Raw genomic sequence first — 11,635 nt, 5'->3', positions numbered from 1 at the left:
GCTTTCACGATATTGTTACCCATTCATTACTAATGTTTGTCATCATTTCATTAATTACACAAACATAAGGTTCTCTAATTTCTATTTATCTCCAAATTCTATACTATCGACAACAACAATGGGCGCACTTTTCGATATGGGCGGAAAAACACTTGATCGGTAGAATAAATTCAATTAGTGCAGTCAACTGGGAAGGACGCTCATACAAGTGTACGCGTTCTTGTCTGACTGTAGGCTATCGGGCAACAACCCTGTTGCCACCGCAACTCCAACAACATCATACAAAAAATTAACGTTTCCGCTTATGCCAGCAACATTAGTGACGGTATATGGTATCGGTGGAATTAGAGTGTTTAACACCCTCCGCATTAGCGACGTGGTCAATTGTTTGGATTATTTGCTGGTGAATTATTGCGTGTTGACGCATATGGTGACAATTTCTGCATACCCTTTCCGCTTGTATATCTTCTGTATATGTAGCTGCTGAATTTCGGTCCATCTCTAGCTTTAGCTGAGGCTGACTAATGTGCTTATACTCACAGTATGCACTCTCGTACGTTGTATGCGTGTATGTATGCATGTAGATGGTGCATACATTTGATAATTAGCGAGGATATTAGAGAAATTTGATTGTAGAATCTCATAACGATTAAATCGGAATCAATCCACTGGCACTTGCAGCTTTTCGTTTAAGTCGTTTGCCTTCATTTTCAATCGAATTTATTAAATCGCTTCTGAATCGGCTAACGTGGAATGTAGTGTGCAGACTGGGGTTGATAAATTTAAGCGCTGGCAAAATGCGACAGATGGATTGTGTAAACAAGCAAATTGTGGAGTTGAAACGAAATATGAATTGTGATGAATTAGTTCGATTTGCTAAATAAAATAATTCAATGGAATATTGAGAGAAACACTGTTTATTCTTACTCATATGCACGCAATTATGTGCTTCTGTGCAAGGGTTAGGTTAGGTTACTCTGGCTGGCTCAAAGCCATACATGGTCCATGCGAACCCTAGTTCTAACAGAACTAGTCTGATTCTTTATGGGTAGAAGTAGGAATATTTTAGTATATCAACTATTATCGTAATTTCAGCAATTCTTCAAGGTGTGCTTTTATGATGTCATCTATGATGTAAGATGTTAGGTGCCGTCATTGAGAATCGCTATCCCGCTCCTAGTGAATTCGGCACAATCACCAGATTTGTCGAAGTACATTTATTTCCATTCTAGTCTTAAGTGGAGTGAATAAATCGAGCGAATTTATTGTACTATGCCGTTCTCTCTCTTGCTCTCATGGATGTCATAATCTCGTAATAAACCATTCTTGCTGCATCGCTACCTTTGAAAATCTATTTTGCAGGGGGCTAAACCCCTCCATTTTATCCTAATTTATACTTCCATGTGCTCATTTATTTCACTGCAGAAGTGTTTCATTATAATTATTATAATTTGTTGCTGTCGCGCCGATTAGAGGCATATAGTGCCAAAACAAAAGATTGCCAATGCTGTCGATTATTCGCTTTTGCCTTGATCTGAGGCCACGTTAGGTTTCGTCGACTCCTAAAAACTAACCAGAAATGCAATATCGCCCTGATCCGGCGATGTGCTTGAGTGTTCCAGTCTAAGGCTATACTTATTTTGTTAGCTGGTTTGTGGAGGAAGCCAGATTACACCAGTTGGCGGAGCGATGACATGGTACTCGAAGCAACTGACAAAACGCACAAAAGTAAGGATTTTTAATTAAAATCTGAAATAATTCATCTATACGGTGGTGAAACTTGGCTGGTATCAACATGTACCACACAAAGTTTACAATAATTTTTAAGCGTTTCGAACGAACAACTCCTCGCATGAAGCGGACCAAAACCCATTTCTATTTGAATACGAGAACGTAAATGGATTGGGATTGGGCACACCATAAGTGTTTTGGACGTATTATATATAGGTATGCTGTTCTGTGCGTCAAAAGACAAGCCAATTACATTTTGTAATCTCGGCCAGGCACCCACCCAGTAGATATGGAACTGTACAAAAATTACGCATTCACATGACATTCTAAGTAGGTTAAAACGGTGAAAACATTTCCAATTAACCCTCGATGATAGAAATTCGGGAACAGTTTTAGAAAGAGAAAGAAGAAAAATATTAAAAATAAAAACTTTATCTTATAACGTTGATATATTCCAGATGCTTCTCATCTCAATCAAAGTTGGTCTAGGAATGTTTTAAAATTCTCAACACCCTAGCATCAAGAAACTTTGTTACCTTGATGTGGGCTCTGTGACATGAGGGGCACGAAGGGAACGAAATTGCGGATACTTTAGCGAAAAAAAGGCAAATACTCCCTTCATAGATCCTGAACCTCTCTGCGTGGTAAATAACAGCTTCAATAGTGCTTTTCTACGTGAGCAGGAACAACCTAATCGTCCATGCGGCAGTCGAAAAGACTCATAGATCCAGAACGGATAAGGGCAGAAGCAATCCTTAACCTTAGCAGAAAGGACAAAAACTTTACACTGAACTACTAACAGGACAGTGTAAACTTAATTGTCACATAAAAAAGATAGGTGCGATAAATAACGATTCCTGTAGACTCTGCAAAGAGGCACAAGAAACAGCAGAACATATTCTATGCGACTGCCCAGCAGTGGTACGACGCAAATCAAATTACTTGGGAAATGGGGCTGTATATCCAAACCTCCTGGTAAAAATTCAGCCTACAGCACTTTTAGGATTTATTAACAGCCTAAAACTGTTTGAGTAGGCTATATGGCTGCACAATAGATCTCTTCAGTTCGCAGTGTACAAACAGCCAATCAATAATAAGCTCATCGGCCAGTTCTTTACCTTGAATATTCCGATGTCCCGCCAACTGTGTCTTGATTACCTTGAATATTTGGCGTCAAGACCAAAGTCAGGATGTATACCCTGTAATACTTATTCCTTTAAACACAGATAATTTTTTGTGAAATATGATGAAAATTCATTTGCACACTTGTTTGGTTAATAAAACGTAACAATTTTTTTTATGAAAGACATTTTGGTGAATAATTGGCGCGTACATCCTTTCTTGGGTGTTTCATCGAGCTCCTCCTCCTATTTGTGATGTGCATTTTGGTGTTGTTTCAAAAATAGAGGGTTTTATGCTGCCTTCAAACGGCAGGTGGTTTTTTTATGATAAGCCTTTTCATGGCCGAAATACACTCGGAGATTTGCTTTTGCCTGCCGTCAGGTGACAGTTATTACTTATTTATATATTTATTTATTTATTTCTTTATTTATTTAGCCTAAGAAATTACAATCTTACAGACTACGGATAGCACAAAGTAACTTAAAACTCATTGTATGTACCTAATAATTTCAAAAACTAGAAAATAGAATTCCAAGATTGACAAAAGCTGCCCATGAAGCAGAACAGTCAAGGAAGACAATATGACTAATAACATCGAATTCACTATTATATAGATCGAGCGATAGAAGCATTAAATGTATAATCAGTTTTCACGTTATCCCTATAGTTCGTTACGAAGTTACGAAAAGAACGTTAGCTTAGGTTGAAGCGGTTGTCTTGTGAGATCTACTTAGACTCATAGACCGTTGTGACTCCGTGTGGGGAGCCTTTTTCTATCTCTCCTAAAACCAGAGTGTGCTTTTCAAACATTTTAGAATATCCCTGATTTCTGCAAAACTGAAATCCGCCAATTCACTAAAAAATTCACCTAGAATGGTAAATCTACGACTGGATAGAGCAGGACAATGGCACAGAATGTGGGAGACCGTCTCTTCCTCCTCCTTATGTGGACAACTTCTACAAAAATCATGTGTTTGCACATCCACCTTTTGGGCGTGCCTACCTTTTAGGCAGTGCCCCGTGCTGACTGAAATCAGTGTGCGCAGACTGTGCTTATCTTGGCTTAGCAGAGATTCTGTGCTTTCAGCATTGAGTCTCGGCCACAATTCGGTCGATTTTGGAGGTAGTTTTATTACTCCGTCTTTCGTTCGCTGTTCTTAAGATTGCTTCAAGGATAAGTAGCTTACATGTTTCTAACGGTATGCCTATGTCATTGTCTATGTGCACATCTGTCAATTTGATGTCGAGCCTCGCTAGTTCATTGGCTCTGCAGTTAGCCTCAATGTCGCAATGGCCAGGAGCCCACGTTACTCTTTCGCGAAATAGCTCAGCCATCTCGATGTGCAACATTTCCGGGCTACCTTGTCAACTGTTTTGTGAGAGATTTTATGCGAAAAGGACTTTGGGTAACAATAAATCTGATTCGTTCTAACAAAGACGGACTACCAATTTCTCTACAGATATTTTGTTAGTAAAAGGAATACTTACGATTTTAGTGAGATTTAAAGTTTATTAGTAAGAGACGAGAAGCATATGGCGGTGCGGGCTATTTATCATTTACCATTTATTATTAGATAAAACCTTTGCTATAGTTCGGTGTTTGATGCCCATACAGGCTTTCGGAACGGGCCTCATCAAATGTTGATTACCCACACAAATCCATTCAGCTTCGGCTACTGCCCTCGTGAATTTTTATTAAAAAATAAAAGAGTAATTAATAAAACAAAAAAACAGACATGCGACGATTCAAAATATAATATTATAAATAAATATAAAATTTTTACATTGTAATAAAATGCTGCCTTTTATAAATTTGATAAGGTGATAATCGCCCTTTTCTTATAAAAATTATTAAGAAGTTCAAATTAAAAATATGTGATTGTAAACAATTTGGAAAGCTATTCGTCCTTTCCCAAGCAATCCATTGTTCTCGTACGTAAATTTCGAAAATCTGTCCCATTTAAAGGGTGATCAATTTAGAGGTATCGGATTTCAAATTGAAATAAAACAACAAAAATTCAAAGTGATTGGGCAATCTTTATTACTTTTGTGTTGAATCATTCATGATATGTATTTTTAAAGATAATTCCTTTCAAATATTGGCCACAATTGATCCGTCATTCGGCCATCCGTAAACACCAATTTTGAATAACTCGCTGGAGGAATTCGCTCGGTATTTCGTAAATAACTTTAGTGATGTAGGCTTCTAATTCCTCAATCGAAGCTGATTTATCTATAAATCATTTAAACTTTACATACCCCACAAATAAAAGTCCAAAGGTGGTCAATCCTCTGATCCGATGACGAGGGATAAAGTGCTAATAAAAACGACGACCCAGTAAATTCATTGTCACGTGTGAAACCCTATTGGCAAATTTACGTCCAATCTGATCACCCTTTATTTCTACAAAAGCAGCTACTGCTGCGAGTAATTCCGCAAAATCACCTTTCAACTGAAAATTAATTAGGGCGTTCACTTGAAAATTACTAACAAATTTAAAAGGATAAGGCACGCACATCTACTTTCATACATACATACACACGAGTATATAAAGGTACAGATAAGTCTAATCGCATGTAAATAGTGCACTGCACCCACCATCTGCAAATATTTCTAATAAACTATAAATTGGCGAATAACAATAAAATTATCAAAACGCAACGTTTTAAAATGCCGGTGGCCAATTTATTATTATTCAAAGGCACAAAGCGGCAATCACAAATGTAAATAAAGCAGTTTAGCACGTCATCAATTCAATCCCCATATGAATATTTCGAATTGAATACGAGGGCGAAGAGTTGTGCATGGCAGTTGTGAGCCGAATGTGATCATCTGTGTTGACATGGAGATCAGCGCATGTCGCCTATTCAAATCTGCCCAGTTTATCGGGCCGCACCAGACCATGTTGCTGGGTATTGGCAAAAAAACAATAACAAAAATAAATTTCATAATTGCCGTTGATGTTTAACGCGCTCAATAAACACAATAAATATAGAATAAAAGTGATTTTTTGCTGCTTTCATGTCAACACGCACCAGTTCACTTACCAAAAGTGGAATAACACCCCTCAACAACCCTTGGCAAGCGCGATCACACAAAACTAATCCGTTTACACAGAACCAGTCGACGGTGGTGGTGATTCCATGCTGCTGCTGCTGCTGTTGCTGTTGCTAGTGCTGCTGGTGTTAGAAGTCGCAATTGATTCAAATTTGTTGGGTGTGGAAAGCGGAAAGTGGGCAGCAGCAGGATAATGCAGAGTCCCCGGAGCAGTGAACGCTAACCTCAATTTAATTTGCAACAGATGCGGCAAATAACATTTGTCATCAACAATAATAAAATAAAACATACATCAGACGCATACAAACACACACACTCTTATCATCATCATTCGCTTGCATTTGCGTGGAGATGTATGTATGTAAACGGCGTATGCCACATTTATCGGGCGCACTTTCATGCTCGTCAACGTAATAGTTGGCCTCTGCGCTGCAATGCTTTCAATCGACATAAAATTTGTTTCATTTCGTTTTATGTATGTATGTGTGTTGCAGCGTTCTGCGTCAACCCTTGCATTGCTCGTGACTATAGGTAATTGTGGCAAATTACCTGGCAAAAGAAGCTTTGATTTCAACATTATCGAAACAATGAAATTAATCATTATTATAACTATTTAAACTGTCATTATCGGTGAACGGCATTCCATCATTCCATTCTGTTCAGTTTGTGTTCGCAATCTCACCTCAGGGCTTAAAAATACACAAATCACAGTAAAGAATGATTCCATACAACAAATGTTGCGCGTAAAATTCAATACCAATCACACATAGGCCTCTTATAATGATGACAATAATTCCAAATAATAGTTTCTATGTAAGCAAACGAGACCAGGACGATAGCATACTTGGCTGAGTGTGGTATGCCTGTATGTGTGTGAAATGGAATTGTGCTCAAACAAAATTGTCCATCATTGTTATTGCCCAAATACAACTAAACATAACCCCCATCATCAACATCACCGGTCGTCATATTGTTATTCCCTTTTCATCTACGCTCAATCAGAAAAAATGCCTGCAATATATTTTCTTTGCGTGCTGTTGCGCTCGTTTTCCTATGTTTATTGTTGTTCTATATTCTTCTGCTCTCATCCGCATTTAAACGCCATCCGAGTGCCACTTAAGGTTATCGCATGAATTACGTGCTAAAGTGGCCATATGACTGGTGACAACAATAACAATTTGGGTTCTTCTCGGCAGAATGATGATTTTGTTCAATTTGACATTCGCAGGAACTGATGGGAATTAAGACTCTGGTGTTTTGAAATATTAGTCAGTATACAAAGTATAATTTTCAAAAACTTTGGTAAAATAGTTCATAGAATTTCATATCAGAAAGACACTTATTTTTTGCAAATCCATACAATGTCAGAGAAAGAATATATTAGAGGCCTGACACATCTTCTTAAGTTAGAATGATTGGTCCACATAGAAAAATGTTTTTCATATGAGAAGAGGTCAAACATTTGATGGAATCGAAAAAATAGAGAGAGAAGGCAGACTTGTTTTTATTTAACATGTCTAGCCACCAAAACTCTCACTCGCCAAATCGCAAAACCTATCCGTTAACCTTAGGTATCGCCAAATAAACATGCCAATCGGTTAGAAAGTAGCAACTATGAAAGAAACTGAGATGTGAGCATTTATTAAGTTATTTACTAAGCAAATTTTTATAATATTTATATAGAGAGATGTACTGTGTTTAAAGGGACTCTTTCACACTAGAAACAATGATTTATAAGTGGCATAGTACATTCACGAAAGTCACACAATCAGATTGAAAGCAGTTAGCGTTCAGGCCGGCCTATTGAGCGACGTACTCCGACTTCATTGAAAAATATGAAAAACTTGTTCTAGAAGATGCAAAATGAAAAAATCACTGTATTAATTTGAATATCATCTATCAAAATGCTGATATTCATCGGGACCTTAAAGTTAACACTGTAACTGAAGAAATTAAGAAAATAGTAGAAGCGCACCAAATTCGACTTCAAGGGCATGTAAACGAAGAAGCTAGGAGCATCCTTAGTAACCCGTGCCCAGTTCGAAGATTAAAGAGGAAAAAACCACATGAACTTGCTGGCTATTAACAGAAAATAAGAAATATTGTTTGTAATTTCTTTTTATCAATTGTAATTTATTTTCGAATCAAACTGCTCGTTAGTTTCTGAACTAGTTGTAGTGTAATTAAACATTGTAATTTACTTATTATGTTTGAAATAAAAAAAAAAAAAAATCTATCAAGTGCACTGTAGATCTTCCAGGTCGCAGTACTAAATCCCCTCATAATCATCTATGAATGTTCTTTATGTCTAAGACCAGCACAAGCTGACACCACTTCAAATGCAAAAAACAAATCTGGAGATCTTTTGAATCTATGTAATGAGAACAGGTACAATTTTATGAACCGAATTTCGTTGGAGACGAAACCTGATTATGTCGCTATGAAACCGTGTCGAAGCCAAATTATATGTAATTGGTGCGTACGCTTATGTTTGGTGTTTGGTCGAGCTCCTCTTCTGATTTGTGGTGTGTGTCGTGATGTTTTGCACAAATAGAGGACCAACAGTTTTACGCCACCTTCGAACGGCAAACGGTTTTTTATGAGGAGTTTTTATCATGGCAGAAATAAACTCGAAGATTTTCCATTGTCTGCCGAGGAGCGGTTGCTATTACAAACAATTCGTTCTATCAATTTGTGTTTTGTATCAGGGATTACGAACCCATGCACTTCTAAATGATAGTCAAGCTCCAACCCGTCCGGCTGCGGCGGCCAAAATAGTCTATATACTCGTAATGATATATTATAAATAAGGTGCGGTACGTACCTTCCTTCCGTTTTTTGGATGTTCAGTAAGCTTGATTATAATCAAAAGGGTGTCAGTATTACAGCAGAATACAAGGCTGCACTTTTAAAAATACTCGAAGATGCCACTAAGGAAAGATGAAAAATAAGAAAATATATTCGAGGTGTACCTCTTTCGGGCGATAATGAAATAACTAAATAATTGGCGCGTACACTTCAGTTAAGTCTTTGGCCGAACGCCTTCTCCCATGCGGTGTGCTTCTAGATGTTGTTCCACAAATGGTCGTCAATATGTCCGTTTAATATGTACATCATGTTACGATAATTACCTTACGCTCAAGTCTATCTTTGAGACACTTGACCAGAGAGGATCGTTTTAATTTAGTCCCTTCATATTGTTATTTTTATGACCCTATGCTCCTCACTGGAACTCTAAAAATGTATGATGATGACGATATTTTTTTTCTGATACAGGTAAGCTTTACAAAAAATATGGGAAGTGTATTCACATTGTAGAAGACTACATCGAAACCCTCCCTACAGTAATCACCTCTCGGCAGGCAATAGCAAACCTTTGTGTATTTTCGCCGTACGAAAAATCAGTAGTACTGGTCTTATTTTAGAGTAAAATACCGACACATTGTACAAGAAATATTCGTTTTATATACTCTAATGAAATTATTATTATCATTTTAGATCCCCGCCTCTGTTGGTGTTTTTTTTTTCATTACTTCTATATGCTGCGGAAAACGCTATCCGTTCTCTCTAACATCTTTAGATTAACACATAAATAAACGTCAGCCCTCTGTCTGACAAGTTTCCAATCGTAGAACTTTAGTTATCCAACTGTATCACTGCAATATAGTTAATACATTTCGTTAGCAGAAAAAAAGGTATACGTCATGACTTATGCCAGTTCTCAATTCGATACGTAGAAATGTTCTAATCGGGGACAGGTACTCTTTTTCAATTTTGAAGCTAACAACTTAGCACGTATGAAGGGTTCACATAACGGTTGCATGTAACAGTACAAAGGAATGGAGATAGAAATCGACACATACATACCCATGCTCGGAATGATGGCAAGAGTTCATTTAGCCAAGCCTCTCCAGTTCGCATGATAGTAGCGAGCAAAAATTAGTATATTTCAATGAAACTTGGTATAGACCAAAAATGCACTCTTAAAATTTTTTCAACAGATACTTTTTGCAAGTGAAGCTCCTACACTACCAATATCATAAAAAAGTCAACTTGCTAAACCAAAATTAAGAATTAAACAATACTCACCAGAAAGTGATAACAGGACTGCTTCTTCAGAGGCTTCTTCAAACAAACTTCGTATAGCATCAGAATGCTTTTGTTGCCGATTAACCAGCAACACAGTTTGCAATTTGAGTGGGAAATATCTACTCACCAAGAAGTGCGGCTTCTTTTTCATCCTGATTGCTTGCGATACGAGGTGTCTTCAAAAAATAAGATGAATTTTCAAATTTCGCTGCCTACTTATATTCGACTTTAAATTATTATTATTTTTATTTTAATTTTTTGGTACACTCGTCTCGAAGATATGTTCACGGTTTTAGCAATATGGCCTGTTTCGTTTCTTTGCGAGAGGCATACATAAGACAAGTGTTTTGTGTTTGGCAATTTTCTGCCATCGAAGAAAATGGATCATAGAAGTAGGATTAAATTGGTAATTTGTGTAAAAATGGAATTAAGTGCTCAAAAACACTTGAAATATTGACACTGGTATACGGTACGGAGTTCTCTAAGTCAAAAAAATTGTTACAATTGGTACAAGCTTTTCACACAAGGTCGAGAAAATGTGAAATATGACACTCGCTCTGGACGCCCCAGCACATCAACAAACGATGAAATGTTGAGAAAGTGAAAAAATTGTTAGAGAAAATCGTCGAATCGCAATTAGAGAAGTTGCTGAGGTTGACATATCGGCAAATCGGTTGGCTTATGCCATGCAACCTTTTCGGAAATTCGAGCATGAAGCTTGTAACAGCGAAGCTCGTTCCAAAATTAATGAATTTTGACCAAAAACAACGTCGCATTAGTATCGCTCAGGAACTGTTGAATGACGTCAACGATGCAGATTTGCATAAAAGGATCATAACTGGTGACAAATGATGGGTATATGGTTATGACATCGAAACCAAAGCCCAATCGTTCCAAAGGAAGAGTCCGGGACAGTCAAGAGACGATAGCAGAAAATCGTCGAGCACTTGCCCTATTTATGCCTCTCACAAACAAACTAAACAAGCTATATTGCCAAAAAAATTGGCAAAATTACCAGTTTTCTGCTTTTCGTTTTTTAGAGAATGCACTAATTACATCTCATTGCTCAAAGCAAATGCCATACATTTTGGATCGCGATATTCTAGCAATTACCATCTCCTTTATTGCTCTCATAAAGATAAAAGGGGTTGTTGATCCTCTTGAAAACCATGTATGTGAATTTGTCCCTAACGTAAAATCTTATCTCAAGTATGTATGGTCGTTATAAAGGTGATATTTTTACCAAGTAAAAGAACACCCCTACCCAGGGCATGCTAGTAGGCATGCTTCTATTATTTATCATCTTGCTTCCTATATTCAAGATTTCTCTAGTATGGACATGTCCTGAAGATCTATTTCGTAAAAGCAATAATGACTAATTCCTTTCCTTTTTGTCTGATTTTGACAGGCTTCAGGCCTGGTGAGTGAAGGATAGACTTTCTCTTAACATCAATAAATGTTCTTACTGCTCTTAAGAAATAATTTATCGCTTTTGCTAGGCCTCGTTTGGAATATGCTTCTATTATTTGGAGACCCGCGCAGGTGTCATATATAAAAATGTTAGAGAGACATACAAATTATTTTTTATAAGATTTTCATTGAGGTTTCTAAATTTGTCACAACCTGAGGCATCTT

This window comes from Anastrepha ludens, chromosome 4 (genome assembly GCF_028408465.1).
Source record: "Anastrepha ludens isolate Willacy chromosome 4, idAnaLude1.1, whole genome shotgun sequence".
Lineage (NCBI taxonomy): Eukaryota > Metazoa > Arthropoda > Insecta > Diptera > Tephritidae > Anastrepha > Anastrepha ludens.
The sequence above is the reverse complement of the archived record's forward strand: the minus strand, read 5'-3'. Positions refer to the sequence as shown.